Raw genomic sequence first — 25,311 nt, 5'->3', positions numbered from 1 at the left:
GGCTTTGGAGGGAGCAAACCCTTACCAATACCTTGATTTTGGATCTCCAGCCTCCAGAACCGCGAGACAATACATTTCTGTTGTTTTAAGCCACCCAGTTTGTGGTAATTTGTTATGGCAGCCTTAGTAAATGAACATAAACTGTCATGATCCAAATACCAGGTATCTTTCCAGCCTCCTCTGCAGTCACGTGCCTCCATTCACCCTGTTATCCCAGGCACACTGGATTACGTACAGCTCTTGAAACACACCGTGCACCTGCGTGCCTTTGCTCACACTGGTCTCTGGTGGAAGGCTCTTCCTCTTCTCTGCTTGCCCACCTTCTCCACAGCTTCTTCCTTCTGCTCCTTCTGCACCAGATATGTGAACAACGATGACTTGTTCTGGCCTCCTTGAGAGCAGGGACACTGCTGCCCTATTCTCTATCCCTGTTGCTTTAGCACTGAGCTGACGTAGCATAATGCTGCAAGAATTGATTTGAGTTGGGTCACATGTTCTCCCACAGTTTATGATGTTGCTGGGTGGTGGGATTCAAAATGCTCATTCCTCCCTCCTCACTGGATTTCCAAAGAGGGGTTCACCCTGATTTCACCACCCACTAAAAGCTAATTAACCACAGGGCATGAATTCTTCTTGGAAACCTCCAAACTGCCAACTTCTTCTCCCTCATGCTGTTGCCAAGGCTCTCAAGCGGGCTTGAAGGAAGGAAACGTGGACAAAAAGATTTTGCTCGCTTCTTTGAGGCCAACGCCTAATCACTGTCCCTCTTCGAGTGAAAAATGGGGAAAACACTAGCTAACTGTTGTTTAGTGACCCCAACGCCCACCCCTTTAAAATAAACACTCTTTTCAATTAGGAAGATTTGTCACCGGGGACAGTAATTCCATGTCCTACCAAAACAAACACAGTTGTAATTAGTTTTATCCAGGAAGAAAATTAACTCTGTTTATCTTAGCATAATTAATCACTGACCTCTTTCTGTCCGGGCAGCTTGGGGGAGGGTATGGGAGTGGGGGGTTGTGATCTACAGCACAGGGGCGTTCCGGGCTCCATCTATCTCTCGTCTTGGTTACACAGCTGTCTGCGTGAGTTATTTGAATTAATATTCCTAGCCAAGAGTTGTGGAGCTGCCTCAGAGCTAGACTTGGAGAAACCACTAAATAAGGCTATGATTTTATGGCTTCAGTCTGTGGAGAATTTTAGATGAGTACGTATCAGACGGGCATTAAGGCACGCACTGACACTGAAATTTGCTTGGCTCCTTTCATGCCCTTCACCTTGACCTCAACAAGTCTTGAGAAAGGGGAAGGATCCTCAGGCAAAGGCGTTGGTCCTTGGTTATGGAAGAGAGGCTGTTGCTGCAGTGAGGAGGGACAGGCTTTGGGGCTATGGTTTGGGTGTCAGTCTTTTTTTTTTAATTTTTTTTTTTATTATTATACTCTAGGTTCTAGGGTACATGTGCACAACATGTAGGTTTGTTACATATGTATACATGCGCCATGTTGATGTGCTGCACCCATTAACTCGTCATTTACCTTAGGTATATCTGCTAATGCTATCCCTCCTCTCTTCCCCCAACCCCACAACAGGCCCCAGTGTGTGATGTTTCCCTTCCTGTGTCCAAGTGTTTCTTATTGTTCAATTCCCACCTATGAGTGAGAACATGTGGTGTTTGGTTTTTTGTTCTTGCGATAGTTTGCTGAGAATGATGGTTTCCAGCTTCATCCGTGTCCTTACAAATGACATGAACTCATCCTTTTTTATGGCTGCATAGTATTCCATGGTGTATATGTGCCACATTTTCTTAATCCAGTCTATCATTGATGGACATTTGGATTGGTTCCAAGTCTTTGCTATTGTGAATAGTGCCGCAATAAACATACGTGTGCATGTGCCTTTATAGTAGCATGATTTATAATCCTTTGGATATATACCCAGTAATGGGATGGCTGGGTCAAATGGTATTTCTAGTTCTAGATCCTTGAGGAATCACCACACTGTCGTCCACAATGGTTGAACTAGATCCTCTAGCTATATTACTGTGGGCAAGATACCTCATCTTTCTGAACCATAGTAACCTCCTAAGTGAAAAAACAAAACAAAAACCCAGGATGTGTGTGCATGTGCATAGTGGGGTCAGAGTTAGTAATATATATCCACAGGGATGAATAAGGATTAGAAGTGAGGTATGCTATGTCCCTAGCACAGGGCCTGGTACTAAATAGTAATTCAGTGGACACAGATAGGTTTTGCTATTTTTGCATGAACTGACTGAGGTTCCAGGGGTGGAAGGACACAATGAATGTCCTCTCTATTTCAATAGACCCACAACTCATGGAGACCCTACTGTATGCTGGGCTCTGCATTAGGCCATGGAAATAAAAAGAGGGTTTAATCCTGGCTCCTGTCCTCGAGGAGCTCACAGCCTACTGGAGAGAGAGACATACCCAGATATTCTCAATGTGTTGCAACAAATGCTAAGCTGGAGACATGGGCATGAGATCCCCTGGTAGAGAGGTAAGCAGAGACTGAAGGGAGGCTGATTTAACTTGTTCTGAGCCATTTAGTTAATGTATAATTCCTCACTTAATCCTCATGATAACTGTAAAAATAGGCATGAGGGAGGGGGTCCCAGGGAAAGGTAATTGAGGCTCACAGATGGTAAGTCATTAGACCCCAACTGCATAGCTAGAAAATGGTGCAGCTGGGATGTGAATCAGATTTGTTTGACACGGGAGCCTGTGCTTTGTCAGTTTTCACCTTGGAGGTCCTGGCTGGGATTTAATGACTGGTATCCTTCCCCAGGACTTTGAGTCAGGAGCATTAAAGCAGCAAGGCCCTGAGGGCTGGTGTCAGGAGACCCCAGAGTTAACAACGCAGCTTCTTGAGCCTCACCTCAGGCTCTTCCATATTAAAATCTCTTGCAGGAGGATAATTTTAAGCAACTATAATACCTAAGGTGATTCTTATGTTCTCACCATCTGCTGTAGTTTTAAAAACTTATCTTTTGCTCATGATGTTGAAATAGCTACTCCCACACAAGTGTTTGCAGGTGGGTGGGGAGAGCGTGTCCTCTAGGTAACAAGAAAAGAGAACTATGAAATCAAGAAGGCCCACATCCTGAACTGAGAGGGATGAAGAGGGGAGGTGAGATGGGCCAGGACCCCTTGAGACTGGCCTAAATAGCTCACACTGGGGTGAGTGTCTCTGGCTGCCAGAGGCAGAGTGGTGGACCGTGCACCTGCTGTGAGCACAGGCCACTCACTCCCTGTTCATAGGCTTGTAATAGTGGGTTCAGAAGCAGGAGAGAACTGCATAGGTCCTTTCTTGAAGCAGAAGAGGGCTTCAGGCTGGGAGGCACCTACTGCCCACTGTAGACAGGGAGCAAGGCAGCCTTTACTGATGCACAGGTTGCTGGGAGGATGTGGGGCTTTTGTCCTCTCAGATCTAGAAGAGAACTGGAGCCAGGAAGAGTCAGTTTCTGGTGCCATGAAGGACTGCAGGGAAGGAGCAACCAAAAAATACTGAGGGCACTGAGGCTGGTTTTTCCAGGCCATGGTGACGCCTCGTCCTGCAAGAGTGGTCACTCAGATGGCAGGGGACTCCACACATCCTGAGATGGACAGAGAAAGTGAGATGGGCTATCAGCAGAGGCTGAAGAATCAGGCAGAACTGTATTCTATGTCCCACCTCTGCCTCTGCCAGTGACAAGCTGTGCAAACTTGGAAACTTTTTTTTTTTTTTTGAGACAGAGTCTTGCACTGTTGCCCAGGCTGGAGAGCAGTGGTGTGATCTCGGCTCACTGCAGTCTCCACCTCCCAGATTCAAGTGATTCTCCTGCCTCAGCCTCCCAAGTAGCTGGGATTATAGGTGCCTGCCGCCCTGCCTGGCTAATTTTTGTATTTTTAGTAAAGATGGGGTTTTGTAACGTTGGCCAGGCTGGTCTCAAACTCCTCACCTCAACTGAACTGCCCCCCTCAGGCTTCCAAAGTGTTGGGATTAGAGGTCTGAGCCACTGGGCCCGGGCAAACTTGGAAACATTTTTTTCCTTCCTAGTGCCTCAGTTTTCTCAAATGCAAAATGGGAATAAAATATCTACCTTGTAAGGCTTTTGTGAGGGTCTAATAACTATGTTATATACATTATCTCATTTAATCTTCACAACAACCTTTAAAATAGGGATACGATCATTCTCAAATTTACAGTTGAGTGAGAATGAGGCAGTTCAGATGGCTTGACCAAGGTTACCTGGCATTTGAGTGGCAGAGCCAAGATTTAAACCCAGCTCTGTCTGATGCTAGACCCTTTGCTTCAACCATATTCTGTAATGTCTCATTTCTAGGAATGAATGAAGGAATGTTCTCACATGTATCATCCAGACTCTGAGGTGCCTCTGACAACCATAATTGCCTCCTCATGAAACCGGGCCCAGTTCCTCCTGTGACTCTTCCTGCTGCAGCCGTGGGCCTTGCTGTCCTGGCTGGAAACGCTGTTTTCATCTTATCTGGGGATTCTCATTGCTGATGGTGCTGGAGGCTGTGGGGCACAGTGGTTTCAAGCACAGGCTCTGGAGTCAGGCAAACGTGGGTTTCAATATGGCGTAGGAAGCTGTTGGGCAGGAGGACTCTTGGTGAACAGGCACTATCTGATAATGGGGTTTCCCAGGATCCCAGGTTTCTTGGGGGCACACAAGTAGGCCAAAGATGATCTGGGAACCTCCCGGAGAATTGCCTCATACTGTACTCTCCCCAAGAGGCTGCAGCCAAGAGAATAGGGGCCACGTCACAGGGGCTCATGATGGAGTCTGGGCTTTGTGGGAAAGGAAGTGGGGAGGGTCTCAGAAATGTTTTTACAATGTAAAATCTTCCAGTTAGAACTTTATATGCAGGATTTAATCAGAAGGAAATTTGGACAGGACTCATTTTTCTCATTGCTGCTCTAAGCAGCTGCTCTAAGCAGCCTGGACTGGCTCCCCTGTGGCTTTGTTGAGTTCCGCAAACGTTTATTGTGCACATACTGTGTGCAGGCACTTTGCTGGGCATACAGGGATGAAATGGGGACAGTGCCTATGCCTGAGGGCATTGCCCTGAAGCTGGACGTTAAGGCCGTCTGTGTGTGTGTCTGTGTGTCTGTATGTATCTCTGTGTCTGTGTGTGTTTCTGTGTCTGTGCGTGTCTCTGTGTCTGTGCTTCTGTGTCTATGTGTATGTCTGTGTGAATGTCTGTGGGTCTCTGTGTGTTTGTGTGTGTATCTGTGTGTGTGTTCTCTGTGTGCCTTATGTGTCTTTGATATGTGTTTCTGTTTGTGTCTCTGTGTGTGTCTATATGTGTGTATCTGTGTCTATGTATGTGTGTGTCATTTTGTTTGTTTCTGGGTGTGTCTACCTCTGTGTGTCTCTGTATACCTGTATCTCTGTGTGTGTGTCTGTGTGTATGTATTTTTGTGTCTCTGTATGTGTGTCCCTGGGTGTGTGTCTGTCTATGTGTGTGTGTGTTGAGAGGGAGGGAGAAAGAAAGAGAGAGACAGATGGGTCAGCATGGAAGATGTATCCTCATTCACAGCCCTGGGAGGAATCAGTCAATCCACCTACTGGTCAAGACCAACTTTGGTGGTGCCTGGCTGACAGTGGAAATGTGACTTTTCATTTGAGAATGGGTTTGCATTTCCTAGGAAAAGAATCTAGGAGTTGGAGTCTCAAGGAGTGTTTTTTTTGTTTTTTTTTTTTCTTTAATGATTGAGAGAGCTGAGCCTTGTGTGCATTGGCTGACAGGTAGATGCCAATCTGCGTGTTGGGGATAGCCACAGAGAAGAGGCAGAGGGAACCGCAGACAGTGAGCAGGAGTCTAGTGGAACCAGTCTGCCTTTATGCCCAAACCCCCAACTATGAATACCTCATCTTAGGGAGCTCAGTCTTTTGTTTGTTCATAAAAAACCAATCTGGGAACCAGAGGTGGACAGGAAAGAGGAGGCTGACCTGCTGCTCCCATGTTAATGTGATCTTGGCTGGTGTTGACAAGTGTATTATGGTTCATAGCATAGCACAAACCCTTAGAGATCCCCTTGCCCTCACTGGGGTCACCACACCAAACCAGGTATCTTCAGGAGTGAGGGCCACAAAAAAATTGGAGATCTCACCAGGGTGGGCAGAGATTTTTTGGTTAAAGTCTGAAGGAGAGAAGACTCAGGGGCATCTCTCTGGCTTCAAATCTCTGAAGGGCCAAAGGCAGAAGCGCTGGGGGAGTGTCAAGTTTTCATTTACAACAGGGACAGCCTGACAGTGGCTGCCTTATGTGGCAGTGAGTTTCAGTCAACAGTCAACAGAGGCCCAACGACTACTGACCAATGGGACCAGGTGGCCATAGAGGGCTGGGGAGGGCAGAGCAAGGACCCTGCAGGTCACCGCAGGCTCCTGCCTCAGATCCTCTGACTGAGGGATGATCTGGTGAAGGATTGGTGACAGACAAGACCATTTGAGGCAGTGTTCATCATATCCTTGGGACATGTAAAGGCTACAACTTAACATTTATAGGCTCTGCAGGAGAAGCTACATCATGAATTGCTACCCATGGTGGAGGGGTGAATGCTCTGCAGCTCAGGCCTTCCCTGCTCTATGTGGCTTCTCAGGAAAAGGAAAGAGAATAGGATGAGGATGAAAGAAAGCAGGGAGAAAAGGAAGGGGAGGGGCTGTCAGAAGATGGAACTCCCGTTGATTGGGCACTTGCTCTGTTCCAGCACTTATATACTTGGCCACATTCGATCTTGGTAAAACCTTCTGTGGTTGCTTTACAAGTGATGGTCCAGGCGAACTCTCAGCCAGTGAAGTCCTTGGTGTGCCTGTCTGTCAAGCCTGTTGTATTTGTGGTACCCCGTGGCCTTCTTCAGGTGGGCAGCACGGTGGCTCAAGCCCGAAAGGTCACTCGGAGGTCATTTCTTACAGCCCTCGCCCACTCCCTGCAGGGCCTGCCTCCTGCGATCCACTTGCTTGATTTGTCCAATCTGTGGATTTATAGAAAAAAGAGTGGGGTGCTTGGCTCCCTCCTGTGGTTAGAGCAGTCAGAAGCTGTTGCTTGCAGGAAGCCTTGCCTTTTAGGAGTGCTAAAAAGATCACCGCAATGGAAAAGATTTGGTAGAGCTAAGACATAGGGGGATATTCCAGGTATGGGGTTATCTGGCACATAGTAGGTACTCCGCACAAGTCTAATGAATTAGTGAATGAAGTAGAAACCTGGAGGCAGGGGTGGGCTATTGAGGGAAAAAGGAACCAAGGTAAAGAGATGTTAAGGCACAGCATCCAATCAGGAAGGATGCCAGCTGGGGCAAAATACCAGGCTCTGGACCCAGCTCTCCAGCCATCCCTGGGAATCCTGCACCAGCTATCTCCCCTGTGGGGCTAAAGACCCCTTGTACAATCATGGGGTTGATGTATATGGGTGGTACTCATTCCAGGCTGTACTTATTAATCACCTGGGAGGTTTTCAAAAATGATAACTGGGCCCTATAATTACAGATTTTGACTTAATAGATCTGAGGTGGGGCCTGTGCAATGCATTTTTTGAAAGCTCCCAGGTGATTCTGGAGTGCCTCTGAGGCTAAGAACCAGGCATGGGTTATTTTTCTGAATGCTTCCAGCTCATACTGCTTGTGATTCAGAGCTTTTTTTTTTTTTTTTTAAAAGAAATTTCACTAAATTAAATTTGTATCCTGTGCTAGTAGACTGCTATTTCACCATTAGGACAATGGGCTGATATTTGTCCCCAATAAATCTAAAGATAGATCTTGATGTTTGCATCCATAAGGTGATCCCCACCATAGGCAAGGGGAATATGATTTATTCCCCATGCCTCTAATGTAATTAAGCGTACATTATAAAGAAAGATGCACTATTGAGATACAAACTAGTAATGACAGTTTAACTTTCAAATTGCTATTTTGTTAAGGCTACCATTGTATTGCTTCAGTGCTTAACAGTGCATTATTCATGTAGCAAACATGGAAAATCCATTGGGAGAGAAAGTGTAACACACTCATGATTTGAGGCCTCTGGACTTTGTCACATCCCTAAGAACTATTACTTCATTCCCTCCTCTGTTTGTTCTCCTCTATTCTGTGCAAGAAGGTTAACACTGATGGGGGAAAAGAAAAAGGAAAAATAATCTACAGCATGGGTAGCTACACTTTAGATACATCACTTAGAGCAAGTTGCTCCTATTAGACAAGTCCAAAGGGCAAGCATTACACTGAGGCATTTCTCAGGTCTCTCCTTGCTGGGGAACATATTTTAAAATTTTGAGTTGTGTCTGTGCTGGCAGCCTTGGCTGGCCACGCTTCCCTGCCATCTCTCCCTCCATCCTAACAGGCTCTGGCCTACCACTGTGTGAGCTAGAAAGGTTGTTAACATGGCTAGCTCATAGAGAAGTTGCTAACTGGGCCCAGATGAGACTGTTGCCAGATGACACGAGCTCTGGGTTGGATTAGCAAGAAACCACTTGGAACAATATCAGTAATAAGAACCACCATTGATTGAGTGCTACCACATACCAGATGTGATACTGCATATGAATAGTTGGATTGATTTTCTTTATCAGCCCAAGGCATAAAAATAGGTTATATCACTTTTGCTTTTCATTTAATTGCTTAAGGCCTACCGGCCAGTCATGTCCATCTTCCTTGACTTTTTCATGAACGTTGTGTAGTGTAAAGCATTTGGTGATGTTTCCAAATGTATTCAGTCTATCAGAGAGAATCTAATCTCGATTGTTAGGGGGAAGAGATTGGCTTGACTCTGTGCAAATTTATTTATTTTATTTATTTTTGAGAGAGGGTCTTGCTCTGTTGCCCAGGCTGCAATGCAGTGGAGCAATCTTGGCTCACTCCAACCTCCACCTTCCAGGTTCAAGTGATTCTCCTGTCTCAGCCTCCTGAGTGCTGGGATTACTGGTGCCTGCTACCACATCTGGCTAGTGTTTGTATTTTTCGTAGAGACAGGGTTCCACCATGTTGGCCAGGCTGGTCTTGAACTCCTGACCTAGGTGATCTGCCCACCTCAGCCTTCCAAAGTGTTGGGATTACAGGCATGAGCCACCATGCCTGGCCACCCCTGTGCAAATTTAGCTCCCTCTCCCAAGTAGCCAAATCTTGGGACATTTTGCAAAGGATAATCTTTGTGAGCCTTAAAGAATCCTGTTACAGCTGTTCCACATCTGTATTAGTCTGTTTTCATACTGCTATGAAGATACTACCTGAGACTGGGTAATTCATAAACAAAAGAGGTTTAGTTGACTCACAGTTCCACATGGTTAGGGAAGCCTCAGGAAACTTAGAATCATGACAGAAGGCAAAGGGGAAGCAAGGACCTTCTTTGCAAGGTGGCAGGAGACAGCGAGAGAGCCAGGAAGTGCCACACTTTAAAACCATCAGTTCTCATGAGAACTGACTCACTTATCACGAGAACAGCATGGGTGAAACTGCCTTCATAATCCAATCACCTCCTACCAGGTCTCTCCCTCAACACATGGGGATTACAATTTGAGATGAGATCTGGGTGGGGACACAGCCAAACCATATTAATATCTTAGTGTGTACCTTGTGGTCTTTTGTTTGCAATAACTCAGAGATGCAACTGAAGTGTTCAGAGAAAAATAAAACATCTATTTCAAGGTGATAAAACTTACAATGTTGTCAGATAGAAGCCACTGGCGGGTTCTCTCTTTTTTTTTTTTTTTTTTTTTTTTTGAGATGGAGTCTCACTCTGTCACCCACACTGGAGTGTAGTGGCGTGATCTTGGCTCACTGTAACCTCTGCCTCCTGGGTTCAAGTGGTCCTCCTGCCTCAGCCTCCCAAGTAGCTGGTACTACAGGTGTGTGCCACTATACCTCGCTAATTTTCATATTTTTAGTAGAGATGGGGTTTTGCCATGTTGGTTGGCCAGGCTGGTCTTGAACTCCTGACCTTACGTGATCTGCCTGCCTTAGCCTCCCAAAGTGTTGGGATTACAGGCGTGAGACATCATATCCTGCCAAACGCACTGGCAGGTTCTCTTGATGAAAAAAATTCTAAGTTCTGTTTTGCCTGGCAGTCCATCATACATGTGTACATAATTTAATCTTCACAACAACTTTGCAAAGTAGATGACTTAATCTCATAGAATTTTTATTATCATAATGATAGTGAAAGTTTATATTTTCTTACCACTTTTTCTTTGTTCCAGGTTGTGCCAGGTTGTATATAAATAATAAATACTGGGTTGGGTGCAGTGGCTCACACCTGTAATCCCAACACTTTGGGAGGCCAAGGAGGGTGGATCACTTGAGGTCGGATCACTTGAGGTCAGGAGTTCAAGAGCAGCCTGATCAACATGGTGAAATCCCATCTCTACTAAAAATACAAAATTAACCGGGCGTGGTGGCGCATACCTGTAGTCCCAGTTACTCAAGAGGCTGAGGTGGGTGAATTACTCAAACCTGGGAGGTGGAGGCTGCAGTGAGCCAAGATCGTGCCATTGAACTCCAGCCTGGACAACAAGAGCGAAACTGTCTCAAAAAAAAAAAAAAATGTGCTATTGCTAATCCTTACCATAAGACCATAGGTAGGTATTATTTTTCCATTTAACAACTAGGAAATCAAGTCTCAGAGATGTTAAGTCCTTTGCCCAAGTTTCAGTAGTTCACACATTTCACAAATCACAGAGGTAGGATTCAATAGTACATCTCACTGACTTCCAAACCCATGATTTTCACTGCGGGAAGTTATATGGCTACAAATTTTTACCTGTCTTAGAGCAGGTGGGATGTGCTTTTCCAAAGGATCCAGTTCTAAAAAGGTTAGGAAGTGCATTTCAGAGATGTTATGCAGGGAACTCCTGTCACAGGGAAGGAGGGGATGGACAATGTCCCTCCAGCTCAGGAAGTGACTTGTGAACCAGCAGACAGTCCCATTGCTGAGCTCAGTCTGATGCAAAGAATATATCGAGAAAGATATTTGTTGAAGAGAGAACGTGTTCTGACTTGGGACCGATTAAATGTTAAAGAAAATACCCCAGGATCTATCAGAGGAGGGGAGGTTACTGTGGTCTGCAGCGGTCAGGAAAGACAGAGGCAAATTTTGACTCGGGATATGAAAAACTTGCTTACTGCCAGTCATTGATGATAGAGCAGGATCCATCAGGTGGTCATGACAAGTTTTCCCATCACTTAGGGGTTTCCAGGAGCAAATTTCTCTTTTCTCCTGAGTATGAACAGCCTTTAACAACACTGCCGTGCTAGTTTTGCCTCTAGATGGCACTCATGTACTTTTACAGCTTTTACTGCTTAGCTTCCAAAGAAACACAGCACTGGTTCTGTCCAACGTTTTTCCAATTTCTTTTTGTTGTATTTCTCTAGGTCATAGTGTCCATTTACAGTGAATGCAATGCCAGAGGACAGACACATGTTTATTTTATTGATTATTAATTCATGCATGTGTACCTTCTCTGTGGATAAAAAGAATTTGAGGCTGAACGACCAGTCTAGCATCCTGTATTATACATATTCGAGGCAGACAGCACAGGTGCCCTTGAGACAGTCCTTCTGATCCAAGAGCAACTTTCATTCTCTTTGGATCCTTGCACAGAAGGTCAGGCTTTGGACTTTGAGTCTATGAAGGGACAAGATTCTGACACAGCCCTGCCCTGGGGAAAAGAACCAGTTTTGTCTCAAGTGGCAGAGAGGTGGAGGAAATTTGTTTTCTTCAATTCCATATTTATTACTTTTTGTTGCTGTTAACTATTCTATTATTCTGAGACACATCTAGGTAGACAGGATGGAGGTAAGGCACAGTCATAAGCATTGTATTTAGGGAAGTCATGAGAAACTGTGAATTTGAAATTACCAGACAGACGTAACGATCAATAAACTAGGAACATAGGAATTGGAGGTGAGGCAAGGGTTGGTAAAAGAGAAATAATATTATCCTGGGTTTTCTAAGCTTGGATAGGGGAGAATGAATTTGAGTTTGGAATGAGAAGTTCTGGGAATGGGGCTGAGCCTGGGCTAGTTGAATTTTGAGATGGAGCAGAAGCATCTCTCCTTCTTCTGACCTTGCCCAGTATCTTATGACTATGTCTTTATTTAATAAATATATGAGCACCTCTCGCATTTCAAGTATTGGTAAAGGCATTGAGGAAGTAGCTACAGATGAGGCAAACAAAACTTCTTCCCATGGGCTTGCATGCTAGTAGCGGAAGTAAAAATCCAATAACAAAATCATTTCAGATGATGGTAAATGCTATGAGGATGACAAGATAGAAAACCATAATAGAGAGTGATTGAGATGAGGTTTATTTAGATAGAGAAGTCATGGTAGACTTTTCTGGGGTGATGTTGGAGCTGAAACCTGAACAAAGAGAAGGAACCAGCTCTCTATTGATATTTGCAATTCCAAGGAAACTACAGTTAAAGGCAGTCAACTCCCCTGGTAATACCCTAGAAAGGCTTGAGACTGTATGCATAACAAAGAATGAGAATTAAAAGTGAGGGCCCAGACAGAAGGACCAGTTGAAGCTTTGTACATGCAAGTCGACTTGCATCCTATCCCCATGTGCAGAATGGCCTTTAGGCAGTATTTATACCTTGGCAAAAGCAAACCAAACAGGCCATAACTTTGATTATATCAGACAAACAAAATAAAATAGAAGTTCCTTTTAAAAAATATTAAAGAAGCCATTTAGGAGAGCAGGTGTAGCTACTGCCTATCTGTGTAAACCTTTCCATAATCTGGCACTTTTCTGAGGGAGAGGTGCTTTAGAAAAATGACTGGTTTTCTGGTAGCTGATAAAGTTTGATGGTCTGTGAGTCTCACTCTGACTTCATCTTTCTTTTTCTTCAGTCTTAAATATATATTGGTAAAAATGATTCCAAGATACTCGAGAAAAGTGTGCAATGTTAAGGAAAGAAATTCAATATTAAAAAAACTGAAAAAAATAAAGATGTATTTAGAGAATAGGAGTTCAAAATCAAACAGAAACAAACCCCAAATACCCACCTTCTCTGCCAATAACATCAAAAAGGCAACACAGTAATAAAGATTAAGGAATTACAACAAATTACTGGAAATTAAAATTTGGATTATAAAAAACTTAATAGGAAATTGAGAAGATAAAATAAAGTCTCCTTCAGACAGTGAGCAGGTAGCCATCTGCAAGCAGGAAGAGAGTCCCCACCAGAACCAGAACCAGACCATGCTGGCACCCTGATCTCAGACTTCCAGCCTCCTCAGAACTGCAATGAAATAAATTTCTGTTGTTGAAGCCATCTAGTCTATAGTTTTGTTATGGCAGCCCAAGCTAACACAGATGAATAGATGGAAAGTTTAATAGGTAATTGGAATTTATAAAAAAATTAAGTGGGACTTAAAAACTGAAAACAAAATCTGAAATTAAGTCAATTGAGCACAGCAAAACAACAGAAAGACAAATAAATAAAAAGTATCCAAACTGAAGCACAGAGAAAGAATGCAAAACACATAGAGAAATGTAAAAGACGTGAGGGTCTGTGTCAAAGGGGCCAAATTACGTATAATAATAATCACAGAAGGAGAAGAATCAGGGGATGGTGGAGAGGCAATATGTGAAGAAATAATGGCTGAGAATTTTCCAATACTTTATATAAATGGAATCATACAATATGAACTTTTTTGTGTTTGGCTTCCTTCACCCAGCATGATTATTTTGAGATTCATCTCTGTTGTTTTGTGTACCATTTATTTATTTTCTTTTTTTTTTTAATTTTTTAATTATTATTTTTTAAATTTTATTATTATTATACTTTAAGTTTTAGGGTACATGTGCACAATATGCAGGTTTGTTACATATGTATACATTGCCATGTTGGTGTGCTGCACCCATTAACTCGTCATTTAGCATTAGGTATATCTCCTAATGCTATCCCTCCCCCCTCCCCTCACCCCACAACAGTCCCCGGTGTGTGATGTTCCCCTTCCTGTGTCCATGTGTTCTCATTGTTCAATTCCCACCTATGAGTGGGAGCATGCAGTGTTTGGTTTTTTGTCCTGGTGATAGTTTGCTGAGAATGATGGTTTCCAGTTTCATCCATGTCCCTACAAAGGACATGAACTCTTCATTTTTTATGGCTGCATAGTATGCCATGGTGTATATGTGCCACATTTTCTTAATCCAGTCTATCATTGTTGGACATTTGGGTTGGTTCCAAGTCTTTGCTATTGTGAATAGTGCCACAATAAACATACGTGTGCATGTGTCTTTATAGCAGCATGATTTATAATCCTTTGGGTATATATCCAGTAATGGGATGGCTGGGTCAAATGGTATTTCTAGTTCTAGATCCCTGAGGAATCGCCACACTGACTTCCACAATGGTTGAACTAGTTTACAGTCCCACCAACAGTGTAAAAGTGTTTGTATTTCTCCACATCCTCTCCAGCACCTGTTATTCCCTGACTTTTTAATGATCGCCATTCTAACTGGTGTGAGATGGTATCTCATTGTGGTTTTGATTTGCATTTCTCTGATGGCCAGTGATGATGAGCATTTTTTCATGTGTTTTTTGGCTGCATAAATGTCTTCTTTTGAGAAGTGTCTTCATATCCTTCGCCCACTTTTTGATGGGGTTGTTTGTTTTTTTCTTGTAAATGTGTTTGAGTTCATTGTAGATTCTGGATATTAGCCCTTTGTCAGATGAGTGGGTTGCGAAAATTTTCTCCCATTCTGTAGATTGCCTGTTCACTCTGATGGTAGTTTCTTTCGCTGTGCAGAAGCTCTTTAGTTTAACTAGATCCCATTTGTCAATTTTGGCTTTTGTTGTCATTGCTTTTGGTGTTTTAGACATGAAGTCCTTGCCCATGCCTATGTCCTGAATGGTATTGCCTAGGTTTTCTTCTAGGGTTTTTATGGTTTTAGGTCTAACATGTAAGTCTTTAGTCCATCTTGAATTAACTTTTGTATAAGGTGTAAGGAAGGGATCCAGTTTCAGCTTTCTACATATGGCTAGCCAGTTTTCCCAGCACCATTTATTAAATAGGGAATCCTTTCCCCATTGCTTGTTTTTGTCAGGTTTGTCAAAGATCAGATGGTTGTAGATATGCGGCATTATTTCTGAGGGCTTTGTTCTGTTCCATTGGTCTATATCTCTGTTTTGGTACCAGTACCATGCTGTTTTGATTACTGTAGCCTTGTAGTATAGTTTGAAGTCAGGTAGCGTGATGCCTCCGGCTTTGTTCTTTTGCCTTAGGATTGACTTGGCAATGCGGGCTTTTTGGTTCCATATGAACTTGAAAGTAGTTTTTTCCAATTCTGTGAAGAAAGTCATTGGTAGCTTGATGGGGATGGCATTGAATCTATAAATTACCTTGGGCAGTATGGCCATTTTCATGATATTGATTCTTCCTACCCATGAGCATGGAATGTTCTTCCATTTCTTTGTATCCTCTTTGATTTCATTGAGCAGTGGTTTGTAGTTCTCCTTGAAGATGTCCTTCACATCCCTTGTAAGTTGGATTCCTAGGTATTTTATTTTCTTTGAAGCAATTGTGAATGGGAGTTCACTCATGATTTGGCTCTCTGTTTGTCTGTTATTGGTGTATAAGAATGCTTGTGATTTTTGTACATTGATTTTGTATCCTGAGACTTTGCTGAAGTTGCTTATCAGCTTAAGGAGATTTTGGGCTGAGACAATGGGGTTTTCTAGATATACAATCATGTCATCTGCAAACAGGGACAATTTGACTTCCTTTTTTCCTAATTGAATGCCCTTTATTTCTTTCTCCTGCCTGATTGCCCTGGCCAGAACTTCCAACACTATGTTGAATAGGAGTGGTGAGAGAGGGCATCCCTGTCTTGTGCCCGTTTTCAAAGGGAATGCTTCCAGTTTTTGTCCATTCAGTATGATATTGGCTGTGGGTTTGTCATAGATAGCTCTTATTATTTTGAGATACGTCCCATCAATACCTAATTTATTGAGAGTTTTTATCATGAAGGGTTGTTGAATTTTGTCAAAGGCCTTTTCTGCATCTATTGAGATAATCATGTGGTTTTTGTGTATCAAGGACACACACTAAGGTCAAATTATATGTCCTTCTGTCTGAGATCCTATCCTTGTTTCCTCTATAATTCTTATTCTTTCACAAAGCTTTGTCAAGTTTTTGCAAGTTTTGTTGCAGTCCATGGTTTGGTTTTTGCATTCTGGTCCCTTTTGCTGAGCACTCTCTAGCCTGACTTTCGTTCTGCCTCTATCTATGACCCTACAAAGCTCTCAGCCTCCTGTTACTGTGACCTAAGTAATAGTATGAACATATTCCTAGTAGACTTTCTGGAGAGGGAGGATGGTCTGGTATGCAGTCCTCTGCTTCCAGAAATAATGCATAATGGTCATTGCCATGTATTTTGAAAATTAAGCTCAGCCTGTCTGAGCTTGCACAATTTACCTTGTTTGTGTCAACGTTGCTGCCTCACCCAGGAATTGGTTCCCCTTATCAACTTTCAGTTTTATTGCATATGACCTAGCCAAATTCAGCTCAAATTTTGCATAAGTCACAAATATCCTTTTTAGGAAAGATTGCAGCAAGTCAGTATAAAAGATAAATATTAATTCTGTTCTCAATATTGGATGTATTAAATGGCATTCCAGGCAGGGCCAGCAGGAATGTGAACTGAAATAATAAAGCAGTATATCTAACAATGGAATGGAGGTACAAGGAAAAGTAGATGCTAATATCAATCATTCATTTTACTTTCCCTTCATTTACCAGAATTTAATCCAGGTATGGCCTGAGTTCTTTCCTAGGTTCTCTGTACTCTCTTCAGTCTAAGCTCTTAACCAATCCAAGCTCCTACCTCTTAAATGGAATCCCATTTTCTCTGGACTGGGTTACTGCTTGGTTCAAAATTGTCCTGCATATTTCTTTTCTTTGTCATCACACCACTTCAACACCTAAATGAAGTTTCTGCAATGCTCATTAAAATTACTCACAGTCCCATCCTATATGCTATTTCAGCTAGAAAAAGGCTTACTGAAGAAAATACACAATTTTACACATATTATACCTGCCCATTGTTGAGGAAAATGTAACTCCTGTTCTTCTAGTTTATTGGTTGTCTGCCTATCATTGGCATCTACTAAGAAGGAAGTGTGTTGGATAGTGGGTGAGAAGAAATGTGTCTTTTATTATTTCCTCTCTTTTCTCCTTGAATATTCAGGAAATGTTTCCTTTTCTGGCTCTCAGAGAAATAAGAACTCAGCTGAGATCATGGAGTGGAAATAGGAGTAAAGAAGAATAAAAATTCAATTTCTCCAGTTTGCTTTAGAATCAGCTGTTTTGACATATATTTAATATTTCATAGTATATAATTGCAAGTGGAAGAACTTGCAGTTTAAAGAAATCTTTTGAAAAGTAAGTGGTATAATCCCTCCATGTTTATATATTCTACATTATTATGTTTGATGCTATAAATACTATAGTAATCAAGGTTTTCTGGCTGATTAATGAGCAGAATCAAGGTTCTTAAGTTTCTCTTGTACCAGAGAATGCAAGTAGGATGAAAGTCCTATTTCTGTTCATTCATATTTACATTTAACAGACTCAACATTGATCTTTTGCTGAGTAGTCTGGTAGTTTGGCTTCACAAACATGAGACTAGTTCCATTTAATATACAATATTGAGCACAGAATTAATATTTATCTTTTACACTGACTTGCTGCAACCACACAGCCAGCAAATAGCATGCAAGATTATAATTTAGAGCAGTCTGATTCAATCCATTATGTCACTACTTTCTCAGGGTGTGTCTGGGTTGTCACATGGACCATGATGATATCAAATTTGGAGCCCTTCTTCTTCTTTTTTTTTTGGAGCCTTCTAGTAGGGGATTTTGGAAGTCAGTAAGATATGAATCTGGGATCTGGTAGAATGAAACAAATTGTCTGGGCAGTTACTCTTATTTAGCAGGCTGTCTGGGTTCAGGACATAGGAACTCAGAATCAGCTAAAATACCCCCTCAGAGTAGATTGGGCAGATAGGCTTTGTTATTGTTATTTGTTTTGTTTTTGTTTTGTTATGTATGAGCTTTGATAAACCTATTGTCAGAAATATTTTCAGAAAGGGCTTTGAGTGTGCTTTATTATGGCGCTACAGGAAAGACTATTTGGAACCAAGTTGCATTGGGTCAAGGCAAGGAGTAGTGCTGAGGAGTCATTCTCAGGAATTTAGGAGGAGAGACCATGGCAGAAGCAGTGGCCACACATGAGACACCAGAAAGATACAAAGATAACAAGCAGACCAAATTCCAGCAGGAGGACAGCCTCCATAAACCAGTTCTGACTTGGGACAATTGGACTGGGTGAGCCTCAAAAATGTAAAATGGTGAAGTAGAGTGTCACGCACAGTTGGATATCTCATAAATATCTCAAATTAGATAGTGGAAATATTAAAGGTGTGGGTGGAGAATTGAGAAAAGTCTGAGTTAGCTGGTAGATTTAACTGAAGCAATATGGAAAAAAATCTACTCTTTCTCAGGTCCACTTCCAGAGCTTAGGGCTTTCTGACCACAAGAGAAGGACTGATATTGATGAGTTGCTGCTAAGGTGATTAGTCCCTCTCTGTTTCTAAAAGAACTGCTCCAAGAAATTAGAATGGTGCCCTACAACATTCCATTTCAATAATGAGAAAGACTCAGTCTATTAATCTGCTCAGGCCTCCAATAGTACAGGACTTTACTAGCTTAGCTTTGACCCTCCCTTCAAGAAACATCCATTTTACCATGCGTCTTATCTTTCTCATCATAGGGCACTCCAAAATGCAAATTCCTGTAGTCTCTCATTTCGTGGATCCTTTTATGCTTTTAGTCTTTCATTTATTTTTTCTACCCATTCTATCTGTTGATCCAGGACATTCATCCTATTTCAGTTTACTCTACCCAATATTTCTGCCTTATTTATATAATTATCTTCTTTCTTCCTTCCTGTGATAGTTAATTTTATTTTCCAATTTGGCTAGGCTATGGTATCCAGTTGTTGATCAAATAGCAGTTTAGATGTTGTTGTGAAAACATTTTTTAGATGTGATTAACATTTAAATTCGTAGACTTTGACTAAAGCAGATTACCTTCAATAATCTGAGCAAGCCTCATGCAATGAGTTGAAGGCCTTCAGAAAAAAAACCTTCCTCTTTCTGAAGAAGAAGAAATTCTGTGTCCAGATCCCCTTTGGACTCAAGGCTACATCAGCAACTCTTCGCTGGGTTTCCAGATAGCTGGCCTGCCCTGCAGTTTTCAGATTTGCCAGACTCTGCAATCATGTGAGGCAGTCTTTTCAAACAAGTCTCTCTCTCCATATACACATCTTACTGGCTTTTTTTCTTCAGAGAACCTTTACTAACACATTCCCTTAAAGAAAACTTGACTCTGCCCCATGGAAACCACCTACCTTGTATGTGTCACTAATTGTTACTGCTTTTCCTTTCCCACCCTAGACCAAAGAGCCAGGGGGCAGTGTCAGCATTTTGAAGCTCCCTTATATGTCCTCAGAAGGCATGTTATTTTCTTATCAGGTAAAAATCCACCTTTCTTTGTTACTGAGGCTATCCAACCAAAACAGTACACACTACTTTTATGCCTCTTGATTTAACAAAAGCAACCAACTTTCCTATCCCTTCCACTAATTCTTTCCAGATAATGTCTGGCTTTAGCCAATACATCTGGGACAGTGATATATATCTTGAAGGGTAATTGTCAGAATTAGAGCCAATGTGTACAAAATATTTAGTAATATGAGACCATTAGCAGGCACTCAATACATAGGAGCCAGCAATTATTATGTTTTTATTCAGCATAGGTTCTTATATAATCATACGAGGCTTTAGTGACCAAAGGAAAAGCAATCCAACACCCCAGTTTCAAGATTGTTTGACCCTCATTCCAAAACCCTTCATCTGAACTCCCTTTGGCCACTCATTACCATGGCAATGTCCCATAACACAGTAGTTTAAGAAGAGCACATGCTCCTTAAAGCTCTCCACCCACTCACCACAAACACATTTTATGCATTTCAGTTAGAAAAATGGCTTATTGAAGAAAAACATTGCTTGCCTATTTTTAGTTTTGTTCCAACTGCTTTTGAAGAATTTGTCATGAAATCTTTGCCAAATGGTACTTCATAAGTTTTCTTCTAGGGTTTTTACAGTTTTAGGTCTTATATTTAAGTCTTTAAACCACCTTGAGTTGATTTTCACATATGGTGAAAGGGAAGGGTCAATTTTCAATCTTCTGCATATGACTATCTGTTTATCCCAGCACCATTTAATGAATAGGGAATCCTTTTGCCATTGCTTTTGTCAACACTGTCGAAGATCAGACTATTTTGACAAAGTCTCCAAAAGCAAGTGCAACAAAAACAAAAATACACAAGTGAGAGCTAATTCAACTAAATAACTTCTGTACAGCAAAAGAAACTATCAACAGAGTAAACAGAAAAACTACAGAATGGGAGAAAATGTTTGCAAGCCATGTATTCAATAAAGGTCTAATATCCAGAATCGATAAGGAACTTAATAAGCAAAAACTAAACAACCCCACTAAAAAATGGGCAAAGGAGATGGACAGGTACTTATTAAAAGAAGACATACACACAGCCAACAAACATATGAAAAAATGCTCAACATCACTAATCATTAGAGAAATGAAAATCAAAACCACAATGAGATACCATCTCCCACCAATCAGAATGGTGATTATTAAAAAGTAAAAAAATGGGCCGGGCGTGGTGGCTCATGCCTGTAATCCCAACACTGGGAGGCCAAGCTGGGCGGGTCACTTGAGGTCAGGAGTTTGAGACCAGCCTGGCCAACATAATGAAACCCCTTTCTACTAAAAATACAAAAAATAACTGGGCATGGTGGTGGGCACCTGTAGTCCCAACTACTCAGGAGACTGAGGCAGGAGAATCACTAGAACCTGGGAGGCAGAGGTTGCAGTGAGCCAAGATCACACCACTGCACTCCAGCCTGGGTGACAGAGTAAGACTCCATCTCAAACACAAAAACCCAAAACAAGTAAATGGATAGCAGGTGCTGGAAGCCAGTTTCTCTCAGAAAGAGGGAAGTTACAGACGCACAAGTACAGAAGGCTAAAGTACACTACATCATATTGGAGTAGTGTTAGAAAAAAAGTAAAAAAATAACAGATGCTGATGAGGTTACAGAGAAAAAGGAATGATTATACGCTACTGATGGGACTGTAAATTAATTCAGCCACTGTGGCAAGCAGTTTGGAGATTTGTCAAAGAACTTCAAATGGAGCTAACATTTAACCCAGCAATCCCATTACTGGATATATACCCAAAGGAATATAAATCATTCTATAAGAAACACACATGTGTGCATATATTTATCTCAGCACTATTCACAATAGCAAAGACATGGAATCAACCTAGGTGTCCATCAGTGGTAGACTAGATAAAGGTAATGTGGTACATATATACCATGAAATACTACGGAACTATAAAAAAGAATGAAATCATGTCCTTTGCAACAACATAGATGTAGCTGGAGGCCAGTGTTCTAAGCAAATTAATGTAAGAACAGAAAACCAAATATAACATGTTCTCACTTATAAGGGGGAGCTAAACATTGGGCACTCATGGACATAAGGATGGCAACAAAAGACACTGGGAACTACTGAAGTGGAGAGGGAGGGAGGAAGGCAAGGGTTGAAAAATTATTGAATACTTTGCTCACTACCTGGGTAACAAGATAATTCATATTCTGAACCTTAGCATTACACAATATATCCACATGACATACTTTTTTTCAACATATTAATAAAGGTCCCAGCCAGAGGTATTAGATAAGAAAAAGAAATGAAAGCCACCTAAATTGGAAAGAATGAAGTAAAATTATCTGTTTGTAGGTGACATAATCATATATGTAAAAACTCTAACGACTAGTAAAAAACTTTTAGAATTAATAAATTTAGTAAAGTTGCAGGATTCAGATTTGACATACAAAACACACTTGTCCTTCTATACACTGACAAAAATTGACACATAAAAAATTATGTAATAAAAGCCCATTTGAAATAACATCAAAAGGAATAAAATACTTAGGAATAAATGTGACTCAGAGGTAAAATACTTATACCTTAAAAAGTATAAAGCATTGATGTGAAAAAATTAAAGAAGATCTGAGTAGCCAAAGCAATATTTAGCAAGATAAAAGCTGACATCACACTCCCTGATTTCAAAATATATTATAAAGATACAATAATTAAAACAGTATGGTACCACCATAAAAACAGAACATATAGACCAGTGGAATAGAATAGAGACCCCAGAAGTAAATTTACACATTTACTATCAACTGATGTTTGATAATGATGCCAATAAAAACAATGTGAAATGGAGAGACTCTTCAAAAAATGATGTTGGAAAAACTATTCCTGCATGTAGCAAAAGTAAATTGGACCTTTATCTCTCATCATGTACAAAGATGAACTAAAAATGGATTAAAGACTTAAATGTAAGAACTGAAACCATAATACCCCTAGAAGATAATACAGGCAAAAAGCCTTTTGACATTGGTCTGGGCAATGATTTTTTAGATATGACATCAAACACAAAGGCAGTGAAAGCAAAGATAAGTAAGGCTACATCAAATTAAGAAGCTTCTGCACAGCAAAGGAAATAATCAAATGAAAAGTCAATGTATGGAATGGAAGAAAATATTTGCAAGTCACATTTCTAATAAGGGATTCATATTCAAAATATATAAGGAACTCATTCAACTCAAGAGCAGAATGCCAAAACACTCAATTACAAAATGAGTAAAGAGCCTGAATATATATTTTTCAAAAGAAGACATGCAATTGGCTAAGAGGCATATGAAAAAGTTCTCAATACCACTAATCATCAGGGAAATGCCAATCAAAGCCACAATAACGTATCATCTTACACATGTTCTAACGGCTATCATAAAAAAGAAATAACAAATGTTGGAGAAGATGTAAAGAAAATGCTTGTATACTGTTGGTGGGAATGTACCTTGGTACAGCCATTATGGAACAGTATGGAGGTTCCTCAAGAAATTAACAATACAATTGCCTTATGATCCAGCAATTGCACTTCTGACTACATATCTATCCAAAGGCAATAATATTGGTATGTTGAAGAGATATTTTCACCCCCATGTTCACTGCAGCAGTATTCACAGTGGCCAAGATATGCAAAAAAATCTAAATGTCCATCAATGAATGAATGGAAAAAGCAAATATGGTGTATATATACAATGAAGTATTATTCAGCCTTAAAAAAGAAAAAAATCCTGCCATTTGTGGCAACATGGATGAAACTGGAGGACATTGCGCTAAGTGAAATAAGCCAGTCAGAGAAAGACAAATACTGAATAATCACATTTATATGTGTAATTTCAAATATTCGAGCTTGACATATCAAACTGAATTTTGTAAGGTGATCTTTGAGAGGGGATTTCCTTCACTTAGGAGTTTGACTGATACTTTGATGTTCATGCTGCTGTTTGTTGCTGCAGTGACTTACCTTGTCTTGTCTTGGTGCTGCTGATGTGAATCACCCACTGTGAGTGAGCTGGTTGCTACTTAAGCTCTATCTTGCTGTCTCAGAGGCAGAGGGTAGAATCGTGTTTGCCAGGGGCTGGAAAGAGGAGCAAACGGGTTGATGTTGGTCAAAGGGCACAAATTTTCAGTGATGCAAGATGAGTAAGATTTAGAACAATGTAACTATAGTTAGCAATACTGTATTGTATACTTGAAATTTGCTGAGAGGGTAGTTCTTATGTGTTTTCATTCGCCCAAAAGAAAAAGATAACTATGTGAGGGGATTGATTGAGGTGATTTACATGTTAGTTAGCTTGATTATGATGATTATTCCATAGTATATATGTATACCAGAATGTCAAGTTGTACACCTTAAATATACACAAGTTTTATTTGTCAATTATACCTCAATAAAACTGTAGAAAGTACGAAATTGAGTTTTGTAAGGTTATCTTTGAGAGGAGATTTCCTTCACTTAGGAGTTTCACTAATACTTTGATTTTCATGCTACTGGTTTATTGCTGCAGTGACTTGCCTTGGCTTGACTTGAGTTGATGTGAATCACTCACTGTGAGAGAGCTGGTTGTTACTTCAGTTCTGTCCTGCTCTTTTCTCACCTCACAGCAGCACTGATTACCAAGGTGGTGTTTCTGAGAAATTGGAGGGAGCAAGGACATGTTAAAAATCTGGATTGATTAAGTCATATTTGGGTGATTAGTCTAATACTTCTCTTCTGATTGGGCAGTGGCAGTCCCAGGTTCTATTCCGTAATTTAAAAAAATCTTATTTTCCTATTTTATTGGCTCCTCTTTTGTGTCAAGAAGGGAAGTTTGCTACTGGCTAGTTTTAGGAAAGTTAATTAAGATAAACATCTTGAGTCTCATAATTAGTTTAGAGGCAGATAGATCCTGGGAAAGGCAAATAAAGAAAATAAGTTTGCCTTCTCTTTTGTCAGCTTGGTTGTAGCTACTAACAGAAATGGAACTTAGGGAAAGTATGTCCACATTCAGGATAAGAGCAAAGGATACTAATTTCTCTTTAAGACAATGAGACAATGATTCGTCCTGATTTTTCCTTGTGATCAGCATCATTTAAACTCATCTTCCTCGGATTTATAGTGCTGTCTTCTTCAGAGGCTTAGTGTCAATGGACTGCAGTATGATGATGTGGAAGCAGTTTATTACAGAAAAGACACATTTGTACTCTACTAGGGGACATCTGTCTATATTATAAGTAGCATGTTTCTTAGAATAGCAAAATTTCTGGTCAGCTCTGATTGCCAGTGTTTCAGCTACACATTTTTATTTTTACTTAGTCCCACAAGAAAAGATTATGTGGAGGATGCTTATAATTCCTCCTCAACAAGAGGGAGAATAGGCATAGCTGTGACAGTCCTCTTTTCAGTAATTAGTTATAAAGCTATAAATAATAGTTATACTTAATACTGCCTGCTCCAGATTCCCTTTTCCCTCAGCCATTCCTCTCTATGTTGGGATTATTTTTTTATCTGGTAAGAAGACTCAAATCTGAATTCCTAAAGCATCTGAGTCTTTAGTGACCCTGCCTTCATTGCATCCCTGTGGTCTTTAATTAATGTCTACTACTGAACTTGAAGTAATTACATGTTTCTCAGAGAACTCCTTGGATTTTAGGCATAATTCTCTCTACCTTGATGGTGTTTATTTCCACTTGATAGCTGGAATCAATCCCTTTTTATTGACCAGTTGATTCAGTGGCACT

The 25,311-nt window shown here is 41.0% G+C and overlaps 1 pseudogene; it reads right to left on the bottom strand.

Annotated features, from left to right (window-relative positions):
* Positions 1–272: 272 nt before the first annotated feature.
* Positions 273–25,311, bottom strand: part of LOC129044728 (putative selection and upkeep of intraepithelial T-cells protein 1 homolog) — a 73,740-nt pseudogene continuing 48,701 nt past the window's right edge.

This window comes from Pongo pygmaeus, chromosome 1, assembly GCF_028885625.2.
Source record: "Pongo pygmaeus isolate AG05252 chromosome 1, NHGRI_mPonPyg2-v2.0_pri, whole genome shotgun sequence".
NCBI lineage: Eukaryota > Metazoa > Chordata > Mammalia > Primates > Hominidae > Pongo > Pongo pygmaeus.
The sequence above is the reverse complement of the archived record's forward strand: the minus strand, read 5'-3'. Positions and strand labels throughout refer to the sequence as shown.